The 22091-nt window shown below is 38.8% G+C and overlaps 1 protein-coding gene and 1 long non-coding RNA gene across 10 annotated transcripts in view; one reads left to right on the forward strand and one right to left on the reverse strand.

The window, feature by feature from the left end:
* The window catches only part of LOC139360030 (uncharacterized), a 33946-nt gene extending 19418 nt beyond the window's left edge, over positions 1-14528 (forward strand). Inside the window, exon 3 of the long non-coding RNA XR_011616927.1 lies at positions 14438-14528. This is a non-coding gene — a long non-coding RNA (uncharacterized lncRNA). The remainder of the gene's footprint in view (positions 1-14437) is intronic.
* Positions 1-22091, reverse strand: part of LOC105499299 (phosphatidylinositol 3-kinase catalytic subunit type 3) — a 563324-nt gene that overhangs the window by 371353 nt on the left and 169880 nt on the right. Inside the window, exon 27 of one of the 9 annotated variants that reach the window (XR_011616917.1) lies at positions 5239-5345. The exons of the other annotated variants lie outside the window; for them this stretch is intronic. The gene's annotated coding sequence lies outside the window, so the exon portion shown is untranslated. The remainder of the gene's footprint in view (positions 1-5238; positions 5346-22091) is intronic. 9 annotated transcript variants of the gene reach the window in all.

Genomic DNA, 22091 nt, shown 5'->3' on the forward strand with positions numbered 1-22091 from the left:
TTCTGCTTTGGTTATGGATTATTGCTAGAGAACTAGCGTGATCCTTTGGTGATGTCACTACATTAAAATTTTTCACAGTTCCAGAATTTTTGTGCTAGTTCCTTCTCATCTGGGGATGCTGGCATTTCTGATTTTTGTAATTATTTTTGTGCAGGTAGGATTTTTTTCTTTTTCTTTCTTTCCCTATAATATTATTTTTTTCCTATTTCCTTTTCCCATTCCCCCCTCCCTACAGAGGATATGACTTTAGAGCAAGGATCCCCAACCCCTGTCCCAAATACTGGTCCCGGCCATGATCTGTTAGGAACCAGGCGGAAAAGCAGGAAGTGAGCTGCTAGGGCGCAGACATTACTGCCTGAGCTCCACCACCTGCAGATCAGCAGTGGCATTAGATTCTCATAGGAGCACAAACCCTATTGTGAACTGTGCACGCGAGGGGTTTAGGTTGTGCTCTCCTCATGAGAATCTAACTAATGCCAGATGATCTGAGGTAGAGCAGTTTCACCCCAAAACCATCTCCCCTCCCTTGCCACCATCCTTGGAAAAATTTTCTTCCACCAGTCCCTGGTGCCAAAAAGGTTGGGGACTGCTGCATTAGAGAATGCTGGGTGGGTCTTTTGCTTTGCTTCCATAGCCCTATGAATGTCTTTCAGCAGTTTTATATTGGGCTGTGCAGTTGGACCTACAAGCCAGAAGATGAAGCTTGTAGGTAAGAGTCAAATGTTGCCAAAGCAGCTGGGTATCTACTTAATCCTTGTTTACTGGCAGAAGCTCTCTGTTATCTCAGGGAATGGGCTGATTCATGAGGTGCACTGTGGTCAGAGCTCCCTCTTCAGCCCTAGAGGGGTAGGGCACAAGATGGTCAGGGCTGGACCAGACAGGTCTGTCTTCCAGTCCACCAATGGCAGGCACAAGCACCAGCACCAAGGGAGAGTCCAGCAGGTAGCCTCCAAGTGCCCAGAGGTGTGCTTAGATGTGAAGCTGGGAGGCCTCCTTTGCCCCAAGTTATCTGCACAGGAACGGGGGTCAGCCTAAACCCCTGATCTAGGAAAGTAGGTACTCTAAGTGCTTGAAAATCTGCTGTGCATGGAGTATAGAGGGCTCCCTCCCCCAACCCCGCACCAGCATCACTGCAAAGAAAATGTGGGGCTGCTCAGGCTGCTGTTTCAGGCGACCAGTGCTCCAACTGCCTGGAGATCTGCCTGGGCATGGAGTGGAAAGGGCCCCCCTGCTGCAAGATCTCTGAACAGTATGGGTGGGGTGACTTAGGCTGCTGAACCAGGCAAGCAGATGGTCTGAATGCCTGGGGATCTCCCTGGGTATAAAGCAAAGAGGGTCCTCTTGCACCAGAATCTCTGCAAAGGAAGGGTGGGGCAGTTTAGGCTACTGATCCAGGTGAGTGCTTGTTCCAAATGCCTAGATATCTGTCACAGCATGAAGTGGAGACAGCTTCACTGTACCATGATCTATGCACAGGACGAGTGGGGAAGCACATGCTGCTGATCTGGGTGAGGGGGTAACCTGGATACCTGGAGATATGCCTAGTTGTGGAGCAGAGAGGAGACCACTGCACCACGTTAGGGTAGCAGGCTGGGGCACCCAGCAATGGCACATACAGACCAGTTCCATGATGCCAAGCTGGTCCTGGCTGCAAGTCTCATCATCCAGGAGAAAATGCAGCTGTAGCAGCTCTCCTCCCACTCCAGGCCTGCAACAGGGGAGGGCACAATTCCACTGCCTACTGTGAGATACTTTCCACAGTTCTGGCTGTGGAGGTGCCTACCCAGCTGCAGAGAAGGTGCCCCAATCTCTGACCTAAGACTAAAATTCATGCATGGTCATGCTGCCAGGTCACCAAAGAATGGCTGACTTCGTATGAGCCCAGATTTAAAACACTGTCCTGCTCTTGTTTCCAGACCTGGGAACATGCCTGTAATTTTTCCCAGTGTCTTTCTCCTACAACTTTTCCAAGGCCGTTTCCAAGTTAGTTTCAGGGCTTGCCAGAAACATAATGGTATCCCTTGACCTAAGTTGCTTAGATCCCCAGTGGAAAGCTGAATCATAAAAGAGGCTCTCTAACTCTCACATACTGAGATTTTGCTCACTTTTCTCAGCCAGATAGCATCACTGGGGCTGTTTGCCTGCATTCTCCTCCCCAGGATCTGGGGTATCCTTCAGAATTCCAGTGGATTCCCATTTTCCTTCTTTAATCAAATCTCGCAAAGTTTATCTTTGCACACTGTCTTGCTATTTCCAAGTGGCTGGGGCATATTAAAAGTCTCTAATTCATCATTTTGGGGGAAAAACTTATTTCATGTAGAAATTCTGTTATTAAGCAATTTTCTGCTGCTTATGCTTCAGCATACATGGAAAAGATAATCATTACAGTGATTAAGCATGGAAGGTTGACCATTAAGCCTAGACCTGAATTGGACCAATGAGAAGACTGAGGACACCTGTCCTACATCATGCAGTGTATTAGCGGTTGTTACGGTTTGAAATGGACATGTCCTTCCAAAGACTCATATGATAGAAACTTAATCTCCAAGTCAATAATATTAAGAGGTAGGGCCTTTAGAAGGTCATGAGGCCTCTATCCTCGTGAATGGATTAGTGCCTTTATAAAATGGTTCAAGGGAACTAGCTAGCTCCTTTTAGCCTTTTGCCCTTCTGCTTTCTGCCATGTGAGGATACAACAACAAGGCACCATACTGGAAGCAAAAAGCAGCCCTCACCATATACTGAATCCACTGGCAACATGATCTTTGACTTTTTAGTCTCCATAACTGTGAGGAATACATTTCTGTTATTTATAAATTTCCCAGTCTCAGATATTTTGTTACAGCAACACAAAGTGGGGAGGACAGTGGTAGATAAAGGAAAATAGCCCCATTCTTGTGACTCTAATACTCCTCTTGTGACTCCAGAATTATACTCTAGAAACTATCAGTAATCCTCAAAAGAGACCAGGATACACAGCAAGGATCTGCACCTGACAGAAGTGACAGAAGCTCTCAGTTTATGGCTCTTCTACTCTCTCATAGGGAGAAGTACAAATCCTTCATCCATCAGGCACACATTCCATGACAAATATTCACTGAACCCTGCTCAGATCAAACATGCACTGACAAATGTTCACTGAACCCTGCTATAAAAGAGCCCCAGTGCTAGATGCTGGAAATACAGAACAAATAAATCCCAGGCCTGTGATAGGTCTAAAATGAGTCCTTGTCAAGGTGATCAACACTTTGCTAAAGTGAACAGCAAATCCGCAAGCATGGATCCACTGGCTAGAGGAATCTGGAATTCCCCTTGCTGTTAAGTCTGAAATGCTATCCATGGCATTGTCCCATCTCATGTGCTTCTTGGGGTCAAAACATTGATTTGAAATTCAGTCTCCCTTGGAGAAGGTCTTTTAAACTCCACCTTGTAAGTTGTCTCTAGGAATTTGATCTTTCCCACAAATCTATAGCTACTGACTTAGGGCCCTGCTCAAAACCAGACCGACAACCTGACATGGGTTTGACTTCCAGCATCCCTACTGGTCAAAGACACTCACTGCTATATTTTACCCCATCAGAATATCTTGGATTCTGCTTGAATTAAATCTCAATTTGCCACATATTTGTATCCAAGCATTTGTGCTATAGGCCATGTATTTAGGGATTAACTTGGTCAATTCTCCCAGTCCTAATACTGCCTGATCCAAAGTATTCTCTTTCACATGCTCTATGCTGCAGTCTCAGAAATGCCTTAGAGCAAGATCACCTGAGACAGAACAAAAACAACAGGTAAAATGAGATAAGGATTCCCTGGATACTGGTTGCAAAGTACCAGGAAGTAGAACAGGATGGGCAGATACTACACAAAGTGGAGCCCCCTGAGAAAAGCAGAACCCAGATACATGGTTGTTTAGACACTGCTTCATTTTACTCAAAGCTTATTCAATCTGGACTCTGCTGTTCCAATTAAATGTTTGGGTCATTTATATGCAAGTGTGGACCTGTTGTGAGTATTCTCCACCTACAGCCACCAGGTTTATTTGTGTTCCAACCTATCACTATGGTTCTCATAACAGGAAGAAAAGTAAAACAGAAATAAACTACCCAGAACCATCAAGGTGGAGCTCCTCCTTCCTCTAATGAGCCACTGGCAGCCAAACAAATGATGCTTTGTGATAATGCACACATATTGCCGTAGCCATGGAAACACACTTAGCAACAAAGAAACCTTGACCTTTCCCCATCTGTTCAGAATCTTCACAATGACACATTAATTTCAGCATATGAAAACAAAAAAGAAGGGCATAAATGTTATATTTTATAGACATGCAGCACCAAGCTCAGTGTGAATAAAACTCATAGACGAGGATAGAATGATGCAGTAAGCTTTAGTCCAATACTGCAGTGTGGAACCTGGATGCTATTTTACTAGCATGAGCTATCTGATTCAGATATGTTCTTCTGCTTACCAAGAGATTCCTGGAAAGGCTCCAAAACTGGGCAGAGATGGACTGTGATAAGAACAAACACTAGCCAGTATAAATACTCCCAAGAGATGATAAGAAAGATCTAGAATAACTAAAATTTTGTGAGAGCAAAAGCTTTCTTTCCATGCAGTTATTGTTAGCAGCCTAAGGCTGAAGACAATGGAGACAGATTCAGTACAATTCTATTCAATCCAATACACTTTTAAGGAGCCTGTCCCTGTTTCCATGGATAGCTAAGAATGAAGTATAGAGGAAATACACAACATAGGTTCTGTCTCTAAAATAGTACACTGTTTGTAAATATAGAGATAGTAACTCACTTAAATCAACTGCACAAACCTCATGAAAAGCGAGATAAACGTTGCAGAAGTAATACGTGAAGGCCCCTGAATGAGGTGTCACTTGAGCTAAACTTGAATGTATCAGGACTTAAAAAAAATTAACTGTCATGTGAGTAAACAGATGAGTCAAAGACGTACTTAGTCCTTTAATGAAGGAATCAGCATTATGACAAAGCAGATGTGATGAAGGATGTGAGAAAATGATATATGTTAGTGGGGAAAAAAATAAGATTGCATACATAGATTGAAAACTGGCAATGTCTTCTCAGGCAATAAAACCACAGTATTGGGAGGTATCTTTTTTACCCAATAAAAATTATTTGCAACATATCAATCTTCTATAATCCAGCATCAAACTTTGCAGAACGTGAGCCCTAATCAAATAAATAATAAGCCAAACAAAGTTACCTTCCTCAAGAGATTTGTTGGGTGGATTTGTTGTAAAACCCTCCAGGATGACATTGAAAGGGCATACAGAATGATTCTCCCTTTTTTTTAAACTTTGGGTAATTTTCCTGGACAATGGTAGAACATAGGCAGAGAACAAACATGAAAACAAAAATCAATAAAACAAAAGAAAGAGTTAGAATGGAAAGGTCATTATTCAGTCCTTCACTTAGGTACATTATTAGGAGAAAAACAACACTCTTAGCTGTAGACTGAATGGAGAAAATAGGATTCAGTTTCAATCTGAGAAATACAGTATTGAGTATATAATCTTTTACACAATCAGAAATATGTTGAGAATCATTTGTTTTCATTACTAAAAATTATTGTGGGTAGGTTACTAGCAGACTAACAATGTGGTAGAAAATCACTTTTGAGATTTACTGAACCCATTGAAAAAAATAAAGAGCTACATATGAAAAGAAATTTGATTTATTTGGTGCTATTTACCCGAGAAAAATCTAAAATGGACAGCACTTGCTATTTTTAATTAAGAACTAATGTATTCAATACAACCAATATATACTGAAAATATATATTACTCTTATATTCATGCTTATGCCAATTGGAATGTAAGAAGGAGGAAATGTAGGAAAAGGCAAAGAAATGAAAGACAGGAAAGAAAAGTATGAGTAGGTTATCAGACAGGAATCAAAGGAACAAAAATGAAGAGTAGGAGAAACAAGGAAAAGGAGCGGCGAGACAGGAGGAATCAGAAAACATCACAAACTATCAAGAAAGAGGGACAAGGAAGAAGCAACATGTAGAGATTTTAAAAGAGACGAGCCAACAATGAGATACCACTACAGAGCTATTAGAATAGCCAAAATCCAGAATACTGACAACACCAAATGCTGGGGAGAATGTGGGGCAACAGGAACTCTTATTCACTGTTGGTAGAAATGCAAAATGGTACAGTCACTTTGGAGGACACTTTGTGGCAGTTTCTTATGAAATGAACCTTACCATACGTTTTAAGCAGTTTTGGGCTGCTGTAACAGAATACCACAGACTGGTGGCTTGGACAACAAACATTCGTTTCTCAAAGTTCTGGAGGCCGGAATTACATGATCAGGGTGCCTGCATGGTTGGGTTCCTGGTGGGAGCCCTCCTCCTCATTCGCAGACCTTTGCTTTTTTAAAGTATTCTCACATGGCAGAGAGAGAGAGATCATTTCTGATGTATGCCATCTGCATGAGGATGCTCCCTCATGATCTAATTACCTCCTCAAAACCCCACCTTCAAAAACCATCACACAAATTAGTGCTTCAACACATGAATTGAATTTTTTGTTCTGTGGACAAACTTTCCGTCTATAGTACCATATGATCCTGCAATTGTGCTGCTTCATATTTACCCAAAGGAGTTGAAAACATATGTCTACCAAAAAAACATGAACAGGAATATTTATAGCAGCCTTATTCAAAACTGCCAAAACTTGGAAGTGACAAAGACGTCCTTTCTGTAGGGGACTGAATAAACTGTGGTACATCCAGACAGTAGAATATTATTTAGCACTAAAAAGAAATGAGCTAACTTCATACTTAATAGGCACAAGCTGGAAGCATTCCCTTTGAAAACTGGCACAACACAAGTCTGCCCTTTCTCACCACTTATTCTACATAGTATCGGAAGTCCTGAACAGGAAGAAATCAAGTGCATCCAAATAGGAAGAGAGAAAGTCACACTGTCCCTGTTTGCTGATGACATGATTATTTATCTAAAAAACCCCACAGTCTCAGCCCAAAGCTCCTTCAGCTGATAAACAACTTTAGCGAAGTTCTCGCTTTTAAGTAGCTACTAAATGATGAGAACACACGGACACAAAGAAGGACCAACACACACTGGTGTCTGCTTGAAGGTAGAGGATGGGAAGAGGAAGAGAATCACCAAAAAAGTAACTAGTACCTGGGTGAGAAAAATAATTTTACAACAAACTTCCATAACACAAGTTTACCTATATAACAAACCTGCACATGGACCCCTGAAACTAAAGTAAAAGTTAAATAAAATCAAAAGAAATGGGCTATCAAGCTGTGGAAAGACAAGGAAGAAAGTTAAATGCATATTACTAAGTAAAAGAAGCAATCTAAAAAGGCTACTTACCATATGATTCCAACTATATGACATTCTGGAAAAAAAAAAATGAAACTATAGAGAGAATAAAAAGATCAGTGACTGCCAGAGTTTGGGGGTAGCAGAGATGAACAGGTGGACCACAGAGGCTTTTTAGAGTATTGAAATTATTTTGTGTAATACTATAGTGGTGGATATGGAGTCATCCTATATTTGTCTTGAAGGGTGGCAGGATATATCGTCTTAAAATATGCCACTTTGGCATAAGAGTTATTTTAAACTAAAGACACCTGAATAACAGTAGACACAGAAAGTTCACTCTGCCCTCCCTGTATCAAGAGAAAAAACATACTTATCACTAGAGATAGGAGCAAATTCTTATGTGAAGGATGCCCTTCTTGTAGCAAAAAAAATAAATAATAAAAAGAAGCAGCAGCATGCCTGTCTCCAGAGACGGGAAGTCAAGACTGAAAAAAATAATCTGTACAAATAGACTTCATTAAAATAACTCTTTTCTTCCTTTGGCCTCCCCATATATTTCAGTCACTGTTGCATTGCAGTTTTGCCACGTCTTTAGGGCTTCATTTTTCTTTGGGGGCTCCCATGTATGTGTACACATCTGTATGCTTTTCTCCTATTAATATATGATGTCTATTTCATTTTCATACCCAGCCAAAGACCCTAAGAGAGTGGAGGTAAACTATTGCCTCTCTACACTTCAAAGCGATAGAATGTACCACACCAGGAGTGAACCCTTATGTAAACAATGGACTTTAGTGATAATGATATGTCAGTGTAGGTTCATCAATCGTAACAACGTACCACTCTGGTGAAGGATGTTGATGTGCAGTTGTGGGATAAGGGCATATAGAAAATCTGCATACCTGCTGCTCAATTTTGCTGTGAACCTGAAACTTCTCTAAAAGTTAAAGTTTATTAAGTGGAGGGGAGAGAGAGAGTGAAGAAGAGGAAGATGAGGTTAAAAGAGTGGGTACTAGGAAGGATTAGGCAAAGAGAATAATTGGGTAGAACTGAAAGTTAAGGCAAGTTGAAATTTCCATTCCTTTATTGTTCACTTGTTCTGGATTTCTTTGTCACAGTTAGAAGTAATGACCAGGTGACTGGCCTTTATTCAAAGTTGTTCGATTACTTTATTCCTTCAACCTGGAGGGGAGAAACAGTAATCTGGTCCAGCAGAGAATATCACACTGCCTGAACAAACTCAAGCTCAAGTTTGCGACCGATTCCCTGAGGTCACAGTTTTCTGCTCCCCGTGAAACACAGCAGCTGGGATCAGCGTGGCCCATATTCCAGGCTAGCCCAGCTTTCACCTGACGGGAACCTAACGAAGTGTCATGGCTCCAGCTGCCTTCTCATGTGGTGGTTAGTAATGTACCCCATACATCTCAAGGATGTAATAAAGCATATGTTTACCTATGTAACAAACCTGCACATCCAACACATGTACTTCAGAACTTAAAAAATAATAATAATAATAATAATGAAAAAATAATAAAGTTCAAGTAAAATAACAAATGAAAACCTGTAGCCAGGAGTTTGGCAACCTCCCATTCTCAGGCATAGCAGCTGTTGTCAGATTGAACTGGTTAGGGGCTACGCCCTTGTGAATGCAGGACACTGGATGATTCTAAAGCCAGTCAGCCTCTTCTACTCGCCTTCTTCACTGATAGAACATTCTCCCTGGGCCTACCTTTTATCCTCAGCTCCAAACACAATTGACTCTGCCTTTAAGAGGTTAATACAAGTGACAGAGAAGGTACTGGGAAGTTTTCTGCTTTTAATTTCTGTTTAATGACTTATTGGCCAGGGCACTATCACATCGTCTTACTTAACAGTTTTTCCTGCACAATAAACTGTGCTTGGCGCCCACCTCCGCCCACAAACCCTACGATTAAGCAATCGTTTGTCCTCAGGAGCTTGACAGAAACAAGAATCTGAGGCGGGCTGGGAGGAGCCCAGATTTATTAAAGTAATAAATAACCTGAAAGCCCCCACCAAGCTGCCTCCTCCCCCTTCGTATTTACTTCCTTTCTGTGGCTTCTGAGATGGGGGACTTAATTGCTTGGAAAGAGAGTTGCCTAAGAACTCCACAGCACTTGCATCCCAGAAACAATAAAATAAAACTGGGAGGCTCTAGGGCTACAGCTTAATAACAGCTCTGTTGCTGGCTGGGCTGGGTTTCTCCGCAAGCGCTTACTCAGAGCATGTTTCTAGAAGAGCAGCACTCACTCTTGTGCACATAAATGCACTCCGTGAGGTGGAGATGCATCAGGCTGGTCAAAGGGAGGCCCTCTAAGATGAGGTTTGTACTCACTTTGTCATTTGTTTATCTCTTTTTAATTTTTTTAATTATAGTTTTTTTAAGGAAATTATTTGGCAAACATAACTTTAGAGGTAGAAATTCTTGAACATTGCTTTGTACTTAGTATTTTTAAATATCTGTCTTCTCTGTATTCTCATTTGATCACAAATTTTTAGATTATTATCACAAAACAAATGTGTGTGGCTCAGGAACAATTTATCTAGCCAGAATTCATCTCTCTAGAATGTTCTCATATCCAAAACATTGTATTATCTAAAAAGCATTACATAAGGAAGACAATTTTCTAGAAAGTCAAAATAGACATTTCATTTATATACATGCCATTGCTCACTTTTTCTCTTTCACACACAATTCTTACAAATATATATATTTTTTGCTTTCCCAGCCAGCCTAGAAAGTAGTAATACTTCTTGGCCCGGCACAGCAGCTCACGCCTGTAATCCCAGCACTTTGGGAGGCCGAGGCAGGCAGATCACGAGGTCAAGAGATCAAGACCACCTGGCCAACATGGTGAAACCCCGTTTCTACTAAAAAATACAAAAAATGGCTGGGCACAGTGGCTCACGCGTGTAATCCCAGCACTTTGGGAGGCCCAGGCGGGCAGATCATGAGGTCGGGAGATCGAGACCATCCTGGCTAACATGGTGAAACCCCGTCTCTACTAAAAAATACAAATAATTAGCCGGGCGCAGTGGCGGGCTCCTGTAATCCCAGCTACTCGGGAGACTGAGGCAGGAGAATCCCTTGAACCCGGGAGGCGGAGCTTGCAGTGAGCTCAGATCGAGCCATTGTACTCCAGCCTGGGTGACAGAGCGAGACTCAGTCTCAAAAACAAACAAACAAAAAAAAGTACAAAAATTAGCTGGGCATGGAGGGACGCGCCTGTAGTCCCAGCTACTCGGGAGGCTGAGGCAGGAGAATCGCTTGAACCTGGGAGGCGGAGGTTGCAGTGAGCCGCGATCACGCCACTGTGCTCCAGCCTGGCTACTGAGCGAGACTCCGTCTCACACACACAAAAAGAAAGTAGTGATACTTCTTATAGGCTCATTATTACAGCCAGTCCAGTAACTCCTCTTTCTACTTCACTTGTTTGAGTTAAGCTTGTGAAATTTATATAGTATAAACCATTTTAAAGTGAATAATTCAGTAGAACTTCGTGCATTCACAATGTTCTGCAACCACCACCATCTAGTTTCAGGACGTTTTCATCACCCTAAAACTCCATACGCATTAAGTAGTCATACCCCATTTCCCACTTTCCCCACCTCTGGCAACCACCAATTTGCTTTCTGCTCCTATCAATTTATGTAGTCTGTATATTTCACATAAATAGAATCATACCACATGTAACCTTTTGTGTCTGGTTTCTTTTACTTAGATAATCGTTTTCAAGGTTCATTCACTTTGTAGCAGGTCAGTGTTTCATTCTCTTTTATTATAGTTAAATAATATTCCATTATATGGATATACCACATGTTATTTATCCATTTGTTTATTGATGAACATGGGTTGTATTGTGAGTAGTGCAGACATAAATATTTCTGTATAATATTTATTAGAATATCTGCTTGCAATTCTTTTCAATATACCCATGGGTGAAATTCCTGAGTCACCTGGTGTTTTTATGCTTTACTTTTTCAGAAACTGCCAAACTCTTTTTCACAGTGGCTGAATCATTTTGCTTTCCCACCAGTAATGTACAAGGGTTTGAATTTCTTCAATTTCTGCAATTTTATTTCACTTATAATTCCTACAAATATATTTATCTACTTTCCCTGTCCCTAGTCTAGAAAGTAGTTGTACTTTTTGCAGGCTCCGTATTAGATGCCTGTCACTTTTTTTTTTTTTTTTTTTGACTTCCCTTATACGAGTCAAGCTTGTTCCCAGAAATGCATGTGCCTACTTACAGCAAGCAGTTCATAGAATTGCCCAAAAGCTGAAAATTACCATTCAAACTTAGGCAAAGTTGTTGTGAAGAAACATTAATTTTTCAAGTGCCAAGTTCTAAAAAGATATTTTCAGGTATGAAAGCTCCCTCCAATTTTTGTTTTGTTTTGTTTTTTTGTTTTTGTTTGAGATGGAGTCTTGCTATGTTGCCCAGGCTGGAGTGCAGTGGCACGATCTCGGCTCACTGCAAGCTCAGCCTCCTGGATTCACGCCATTCTCCTGCCTCAGCCTCCTGAGTAGCTGGGACTACAGGCGCCCGCCACCACGCCTGGCTAATTTTTTGTGTTTTTAATAGAGTCTGGGTTTCACCGTGTTAGCTAGGATGGTCTAGATCTCCTGATCTCTTGATCCACCTGCCTCAGCCTCCCAAAGTGCTGGGATTACAGGCATGAGCCACTGCGCTGGGCCCCAAAATTTTTATATACCTATTCCAACCTGGACTGCAGAGACAGGCTTATTCAGGGCTATTATTGTCAGGTCTTCTGCTGTGGGGTGTGTGTGTGTGTATATATATATATATATATATATATTTTTTTTTTTTAACATGAAAGATGTGTTTCACCAAAATAAAAAATTAAACCAAGTAAGAAGAAAGCATGATATCTGAGAAATAGGGACTCTAAACTTGTTAAACATCAAAGAAGTTTCCAAATGATAGCAGAAAGTCTCAGGATGAGGGCTGGAAATAATTTCCTAGAAAACAACAAGCCAAAATAAAAGAAAAATGGAAGTTTCCAGGTAGGATGACTGCAGAAAAAAAAAAAAAAATTGTTAGATTACCTTCTATAGTTAACTTAATGAAAAGTTGTACTGAAGACTATTGAAATGAGAGAAAAAAAAATTTAATACAAAGAAAACTAACCAGATTAAAAATCAAGGAAGTTACTAATTAATCACTTAAGGTATACAAGAATATGAAAAGGAACAACCAAAGTGCACTATAGACATAAGGATGCAAATGCAATGATTAACAAAAATGTATAATATAATACTATATCAGAAGTATAGGGAGAGGAAGCAAAAGAGTTAATGGTATAAGAGAGTTTTATGATCAAGTACTATTAAAAAATACGTAATAGAGTATATCTAAATTAATGAAATAGATTGCCATGTACATGAATGTGTTCAGTTATTTATTAATATAAAAATTACTCCAAAATTCAGCAGTTTAGTACAAAAGTCATCATTTTATTATTATCTCACCTGTATGGAAGTGGTTCTGCCAATTAGCCAGGACCTCAACTGGGATGGTTGGCTGAAGCACCTACAAGTGACTTCTCTACACTGCGTGAATTAGTGTATAGTATAGCAGCTTCAGACCTCTTACATGATAGCTCAGGACTCTGAAGGCAATTGCCCCAGGAGGCTCATGTGGAAGCTGAACCATTTTTTATGGTTCCTAGTTACTGAAGTCACCAAGTGTCACTTCACCATAATCACAGGCCCACCTTGATTCAGGGAGAAGAAACACAGACACCACACCTCAGTGGGAGGAGCATCAGTGTTACATTGCAAAAGAGCACATGAGATGGAGATCTTATTGAAAAATATAGTTTTCCACACTTATTATTTAGAAAGAAAATATTAAAGCACGAAAAGAGAGTCTAAGAGTCATGTTTGCTTCTGGTGAGAGAAATTGGGGGCAGATTTTGAAACTATTTTACTTCTTAAAATAGTTGCATATATTACTATGGTGAAATAAATAAATATTTTTTTTAAAAAGAAATAAGCTAGTATTCCTCTCTTAACGGGTACATAAACCTCAGGCACTCCAAGGACGTATTGCTGGTTTATGTCAGAGTTGTCAGAGCAAACATATGTCAGACTTGTGAAAGCTCTGCGTCTCACTTTGCACTCTGCATAGGCATCACAGCTCAAATACCACCAACCCAAAAAGATGACATCAGTTGTTTGGAACAGTCTTCTTATGTGACAGTAAGAACCCTTTATCGCATGACATTTGTATCAACCACAAAATGGCCCAAACTCCTAGTATGTGAATAACACGGAATCAGGCGTACAGGGAGTCAATGATTAAATCTCCTGGCCAATATAAGTCTAGTCGTAAGAACTCTAAGAAGCTATCTCAACAATTTAGTTTTTTGATAATATCTCAAATAACTTAAATAATTAATTAATATTGAACCTATGAATCCATGAACCAATGGAATTGACACTTAGAGATCGTTTCATTATTCAAAAATTATCTTTGCTGTTCTCTGGGTTTCTTGTTGTTGTTGTTTTTGTTTTTTTCCAAACCATTTGCTCTAATGGGATTACCTGAACAGTGTAAAATGTTAAATGAAGTGGCTGCAGTGGGATTTAGGAGAGTTCTGAGGTCCCTGCTCAAACATCAGGGATCTGGAATCAAAGTCAGTTTAATTAGTAGTTTCTGTCACATTCTGCCAGTGTTTTTTTTTTAATCTATTAAACAGAGACACCTACTTATAACCTGCAATTTTCCCTTCTTTTGGAATGTTTTGCTTTCATTTATGCCCCCCTCCAACACAGTTGATATATTATAAATCTGTGATGCATTTTGATATCTGCCAAGACTATAGATGTTGGACATGAGAGTGAAGCCTGAAGTGCCTATAATTGTGCCAAAAAGTCTAGAAAAGCCCCACTCTCCCACTGTTTATGAAGAACTCCCCGGTGCAACTACCCCTGAGTTAAGTTCTCATAATATAGCACACTGAGTGGTTGAAACGGGAAGGGAATTTTGAAACGTTGCACTGGGAGAAGGGGTTTTCCTCTTTCTCATATTAACCTTGTTCATAATTTCTGTTTCAGAGCTAGGATGGAGATGCCCACACTCTGGCTTCTACATCATAATATTATGACATTAACTTTTCTCAGAATCCTCTGAATCAAGAGTTTTTTGACTTTCTATACATTTTTCCAGGGCTACTGCCAAAGGCAGTTCTAGCTCTAGGACCAGAAAATAGGAGCTCCTTTTTTGAGAAAGGACTAGATGTATGCAATTCCACATGCACACATTTTACAACCAAATGACCCCAGCTCTATTTCTTCATGTAACATGGAGTAAATTATTTGATGTCTGCAAGTCTGATGTCTACAGCCTGTATCCAGATCTACGACACATGAAAAACAGTATCTTCTCTGGTGATTTCATTGTATTGTATCTAACACGAAGGCCTACATGGATCAATTCTCTCCATGCCTCAGTTTCCTGTTTCCATATGTAAAATGAGAGATTTCTGATCTTTAAAATTCCTTCCAATTATAACATTGTCTAGGTCTGTGAAAGTAAAATTAATCATTCTGAGATTTGGCTGAATGGAACTTTGTATGAAAGTGGAAGGAAGTTTAGCTTCAGAAAGAATCCAGAAGGAATTGACTTTGTCCTCGAACAAAGGTAAGATTTGGTGGAAATTAGTGAAAAGAGTTAGTTTCTTCCCATTGCCCCATGAAGAAAGCTAAAAACAGACATTGTACAGTTGTCTTAGCTGCTTATTTTAGGGCCCTCTCACTGTTGGCATTAAATAATAATTTTGGGGTGAAGCCAAGTATGGAAGAAAAATACAGTGTGATTGTTTTGTGATAAGTATTTTTGCAGATTATCATGAACTTCTCCAACTTCACCTGAACATAGGCTTTTCTCATTTCCTCACACCTCTACCCAAAGTTGAATTTTCTTATTCTTTTTTTCCCCCTTTTAAGAATATCCATGGGATTTCTGCTCTGGCCAAGATGGAGTAACAGGAACCAGATTTATTCTCCCCATGGAACAATTTTTAGAAGCGCAATAAGTATGAAATATATAAAATAGCAGTTTTCAAGAGTTTGGGCATCCAACACCAAAGGAGAGTGGTATCTGAGAGTTTAAAAATGGGACTGTCTCAGCTTGCTACATGAGACTGTTCAGGTAGCAGCACAGGGAAGTGGAGCCTGGGTGGAACCCGGTGGACTCCTTGCATTGAAGAGATGAAGCTGAGGATCTGGGAAAAACTAAGGCAGCTAGAGTCCACAAGACAGAGTAACAAAGACGACAAAGCTGCACAGAAAGAAAATTATGAATACCTGTAGAGAGATTCCTTTGAGTATTAATCATGTGAGAATGAATGTGAGGAAATTAGCTGAGGCTAGAGAGAGAGCAATCTGAGATTAGAGGAAATAGTGCCCAGGAGTCTTATAGGGCTGGGAATAGTACCTGTTCTCATCTGCCAGACTGGAAAACCTTATAATTCACAAGATGATGTGGAGACTACTCATAAGAGTCTTCTCCATTCATGGGGAATAGTTAGCTCTGTACAAGAAGCAGTTCTGGCCCCATCTAACAAATCTTAAAAACCTTTACCAAAAGGATCAGTTTCCAGGTAACTTCTAACTAAAACAGAGTTCAAAAATAGGTATAAGGATACAAAAATCCTGATTCTAGATCTTTCAGTCAAATGGTATTTCTGGTTCTAGATCTTTGAGGAATTGCCACACCATCTTCCACAGTGGTTGCCCTAATGTACATTCCCACCAACAGTGTAAAAGCATTCCTGTTTCTCTGCAACTTTGCCAGCATCTGTTGTTTCTTGACTTTTTAATAATGGTCATTCTGACTGGCGTAAGATGGTATCTCATTGTGGTTTTGATTTGCATTTCTCTAATGATCAGTGATGTTGAGATTTTTCTCATGTTTGTTGGCTGCATGAATGTCTTCTTTTGAGAAGTGTTTGTTAATGTCCTTTGCCCACTTTTTAATGGGTTTGTTTGCTTTTATCTTGTAAATTTGAGTTCCTTGTAGATTCTGGATATTAGACCTTTGTCAGATGGATAAATTGCAAAATTTTTCTCCCACTCTGTAGGTTGCCTGTTCACTCTGATAATAGTTTCTTTTGCTGTGCGGAAGCTCTTTAGTTTAATTAAATCCTATTTGTTAATTTTTGCTTTTGTTACAATTGATTTTGGCAATTTCATCATGAAAATTTGCCTGTGCCTGTGTCCTGAATGGTATTGCCTAGATTTTCTTCTAGGGTTTTTATAGTTTGGGGTTTTACATTTAAGTGTTATCCATCTTGAGTTAATTTTTGTATAAGGCGTGAGGAAGGGGTCCAGTTTCAATTTTCTGCAAATGGATAGCCAGTTCTCCCAGCACCATTTATTAAATAGGGAATCCTTTCTCCATTGCTTGTTTTGTCAGGTTCATCAATGATCAGATGGTTGTAGATGTGTGATCTTATTTTTGAGTTCTCTATTCTGTTCCATTGGTCTATGTGTTTTTGTATCAGTGCCATGCTGTTTGGGTTACTGTTGCCTTGTAGTATAGTTTGAAGTTGGGTAGTGTGATGCCACCAGCTTTGTTCTTTTTGCTTAGGATTGTCTTGGCTATATGGGCTCTTTTTTGGTTCCATATGAATTTTAAAATAGTTTTTTCTAATTCTGTGAAGAATGTAAATGGTAGTTTAATGGGAACAGCATTGAATCTATAAATTGCTTTGTGCAGTGTGGCCATTTTCATGATAATTAATTCTTCCTATTCATGAGCATGGAATATTTTTCCATTTGTTTGTGTCCTCTCTGGTTTCCTTGAGCAGTCGTTTGTAGTTCTCCTTGAAGAGGTCGTTCGCTTCCCTTGTTAGCTGTATTCCTAGGTAATTTATTCTCATTGTAGTCGTTGTGAGTGGGAGTTCATTCATGATTTGGTTCTTTGCTTGCCTGTAGTTGGTGTATAGGAATGCTTGTGACTTCTGCACATTGATTTTGTATCCCAAAACTTTTCCAAAGTTGCCTATCAGTTTAAGAAGCTTTTGGTCTGAGATGATGGGGTTTTATAGATATAGGATCATATCGTCTGCAAACAAAGACCATTTTACTTTTCCCCTTCCTATTTGGAGACCCTTTATTTCTTTCTCTTGCCTGATTTCCCTGGCCAGAACTTCCAATACTATGTTGAATAGGAGTGGTGAGAGAGGGCATCCTTGTCTTGTTACAGTTTTCAAAGGGAATGCTTCCAGCTTTTGCCCATTCAGTATGATATCAGCTGTGAGTGTGTCAGAAATATCTTTTATTATTTTGAAGCATGTTCCTTCAACACCTAGTTTATTGAGAGTTTTAACATAAAAAGATGTTGAATTTTATCAAAGGCCTTTTCTGCATCTATTGAGACAATCATGTAGTTTTATCTTTAGATCTTTTTATGTGATGAATTACTAGAATGAAGAAAACCATTCGACCCAGCAATCCCATTACTGGGTATATACCCAAAAGAATAAAATTCCTTCTATTGCAAAATACATGCACACATATGTTTATTGCAGCACTATTCACAACAGCAGAGACATGGCGTCAACCCAAATGCCCATCAATGTTAGACTGGATAAAGAAAATGTGGTACATATACACCATGGAATATTATGCAGCCATTAAAGGAATGATATCAAGTCCTTTGCAGGCACAGGGATGAAGCTGGAAGACATTATCCTCAGCAAACTAATACAGGAATAGAAAACCAAACACCATGTAGGAGCTGAATAATGAGAACACATGGACACAGGGAGGGGAAGAACACACACTGGGGCCTGTTGAGGGGTGGAGTAGGGGGAGGGAGAGCATTAGGAAAAATAGCTAATGCATGCTGGGCTTAATACCTAGGTGATGGGATGATCTGTGCAGCAAACCACCATGGCACACATTTATCTACATAACAAACCTAAACATCCTGCACATGTACCCAAGAAGTAAAAATAATAACTTTTTAAAAGGTAGTTATTGTCTTTCTAAAAAGAAAAAAAAGAATACAAAAATCCTCAGCACTCAAAAAATAAAATCCACAATGTCTGGCATCCAATCATAGAATCCAGAAAATATAACCCCTAATGAGGAGAAAAAAAACAATTCAAAATAACTCATCAACACAGTTAATACACTTAGTAAACAAAAACATTAGTATAGTCATTACAGCAAATATAAAACCCTGATACAGTACAAAAAGCAATGATATGAAGATTCTGAAAGGTAGAAAGGATATAGGAAATTGAGAAAGAACATGGTAGTGAGTTCCCTGGATTTTCTTTTTTGTCCTCCATATAGTTCAGAGAGGGTGCTAGAGAAGCCTAGAAAAAAGTTAGCCTAAGAAAACAGAAAAAAACTTTTTTATAATACTCACCCTACTTCAGTCAAACACCAGTGGAAAAAACACTCTTATTTCCTCCCCACTGTGGCTTCAGTAGGGCCTACCTAGCAGGTAGTTGATCATCCAAATCCCACCCAGTGGAATAAGGTGGTGCCACTGCAGTTCTCCCACCAGGGTAGTGTTGGCACGGATGAGTAGGGAACTGGGCTTATATTTTCATGAAGCAGTAACAAGGAGGTACAAGTTGTTAATTTGCCTTCTCTAGGGAGTTATCAGTAGGGCCTAATGAGAAACTTAACTTCCACCCACTTATTTGCAATGAGGCAAGTGAGTAAGCATTTCCCTTTTGCTAGAGTAATGTCAGCATGGCCTAGGAGAGAACTAAACATTCTCTTCCCAACCGAACCTATGTACTATATCTAAATAGGGTGACTTCCTGACAAAAAAGAAAAAAAAAAAAAAGAGTAAAGAAATCCAGAGTCTCATAACAATATACCAAAAATGCCCAGGACAGAATTGAAAGTCATTCATGCCAAGAACTAGGACTATCAAATTTCATTAGAAAAGATAGTCAATAGATGCCAATACTGAGATGACTCTCATATGGGAATTATCTGACAAGGGTTTAAAGCATCCATCACAAAAATTCTTCAATTATTAATAGCAATTATGAACACTCTTGATACAAATGGAAAGTAAAATTCTTAAAAAAGAAAGAGTAGATATTTTAAGAAGCAAATAAAAAATATAGAAATGAAAAATATAACAACCAAAATTTAAAACTCACTGGACAGGCTAAAAAGTAGATTGGAGGCAACAGAGGAAAAAATCAGTGAACTCAAAGACAGAATCAATAAAAATTACCCAACATAAAGAACAGAGAGAAAAGAGACTGAAAAACAAAACAAAACAAAAAATGAAGGCAGCCTGAGAGGCCAGTAGGAAAGTAACAAAACATCTAACATAACATTTGAGTTACAAAAGAAGAGGAAACATAGAGAGCTGAAAAAATATTCAAAGAAATAATGGCTGAAAAACCCCCAAATATGGTGAAAGGATAAACCTAATTTCAGAAGATGAGAGAACCCCAACCAAAATAATGCTAAAGAAATATACACAAAGGCATACTTCCGAAAACTAAAGACTTTTTTTTTTTTTTTTTAAAAGAAGATAGTCTAACCTACAGAGGACAAAAAACTATTCGAATGACAGCAGATTTCTCATCTTGAAACCATGGAATCCAGAAGGAAGTGGCACAAAAACGTGCCACAACATTTTTTAAGTGCTGAAAGAAAAGAACTGTGAACACTGAGCTATAGCTACTGAAAATAGCCCTCAGCAATGAAGGGGGAAATAAAGTCATATGCAGAAGAGAAAAAAAAAAAAACTAACAGAATTTTTTGCGTACAACCTACCCATAAATGGTTATTAAAGAATGGTCTTTAGACAGATAGAAAATGGTAATAGAGTCTCAAACTTAAGGATAAAAGAACAATGGAATGGTAAAAATATGGGTAAAGAGACTATCCTTTTCCTAGTGAGGTTTTTTAGATTACATTTGATGAATGAAGCAAAAATTATAACATCATCTAATGTTGTGCTCAATGTGCATACAAAAGATAATAAAAACATTTATGTTTTAAAATAAAGGTTTTTACATATCACTCAAAGTAGTAAAATGCACACAGGATACAGGTAGACTGAAATATGTTTCATATGTATATTTTAATACCTAGAGCAACCACTAAAAAAAATCCTACACAATAGTATATTTAAAAAAAACAGTGTGGGCACAGTGGCTCATGCCTATAATCCCAGCAGTTTGAGAAGCCAAAGCAGGAGGATCGCTTGAGACCAAGAGTTAGAGACCAGCCTGGGCAACATAATGAGGCCCTGTCTCTACAAAAGAAAAAAAGAGTTAAAAAACTAGTCAGGCATGGTGATGTGTGCCTGTACTCCCACCTACTCAGGAGACTGAGGCAGGAGGATTGCTTGAGCCCAAGAGTTCGAGCTTGCAGTGAGCTATGATCATGCAACTGCACTCTGGTCTGGTTAACAGAGCAAGAACTTGTCTCTAAAAAAATTAATAAATCTAACAATATATGTAAAACATTAGATATAAATGAAAACAGAATTCTAAAATGAAGTTCAAGTAACTCAAAAGAAATCAAGAAAAAGATACTGTGAGGAACAAAAAACAGAATGAACAAATAGAAAACAAGTAATAAAATAGAAGACTTAAGCACTAACATTAAATAGAAACCCATATTCCAGATATCCATGAAAACTTAGTTACACATAGGGATGATATGAAAAAAAGACCTCCAAAACTTCTAAAGTTGAAAATTACAATGACTGAGAAGAAAAAATACATAGAATGTATCTAATGGCAGAATAGACATAGCAGTTGAAAAGATTAGTGAACTTGAAGACATACAGATAGAAACTATCCGAAAGGAAAAACAGATTTAAAAGATGTTTAAATGATAATAAGAGCGTCAGTAACCTCTAGAACAATTCCAAGGGACCTAATGCATCTATTACTGGAGTCTTTGGGGAGAGGGGCACAAAAAGAGTTGAAGGAATAACGACTGAAACTTTTTCAAACTTGATGAAAAACTATACACTCACAGATCGAAGCAGCTCAACAAATCCAAAGCACAAGAACATGAGGCAAATTAACTCAAGGCACATAACAATCACATTTCTCAAAAACCAGTAACAAAAATAAAAATATTTGCCCTAACTGTAATGGAAATAAATTAGAAACGAATAAGAAAAAGATGTCCAGACCCCCGCCCCCAACAAATATTTTCAAACTAAGTAAAACACTTCTTAATAACCCATGGATTAAAGGAGAAATCAAGGGAAATTAGAAAGTATTTTGAATTAAATAAAAATGAGAAAGCAACATATCAAATGTTGTGGGATGTAACTAGAATAGTACTTAGAAAAAAATTTATAGCACCAAAAGCTCTCAAATTAATGATTATAACTTCCATTTTAAGACACTAGAATAAGAATATAAATGAACCACAATGTAAGCAGAAGAGAAATAATAAAGATTGATGCCAAAATCAGTAAAAAACATAAATTCTGATATTTAAGCACAATGAATCTGAAGAAAGACAAATAAAAATGAATCCATCATAGCTATTTCCCAGTGAAGCTTCAGAATGTAATAGAAAAGAGAGAAATTCCAACTGCTACCAGAAAGAAATTTCCTAAAGTAATGATAATTAGATCAACGATATATATTTTTACAAGCAATAATATATGTCAGAAGACAAAGGACTAACACATTCAAAGTAGCATGGAAATAACTGTTGGAAGAGATTTCAACAGGCAACTAATTTCAAA

Source organism: Macaca nemestrina, chromosome 19 (genome assembly GCF_043159975.1).
Source record: "Macaca nemestrina isolate mMacNem1 chromosome 19, mMacNem.hap1, whole genome shotgun sequence".
Classification (NCBI taxonomy): Eukaryota; Metazoa; Chordata; class Mammalia; order Primates; family Cercopithecidae; genus Macaca; species Macaca nemestrina.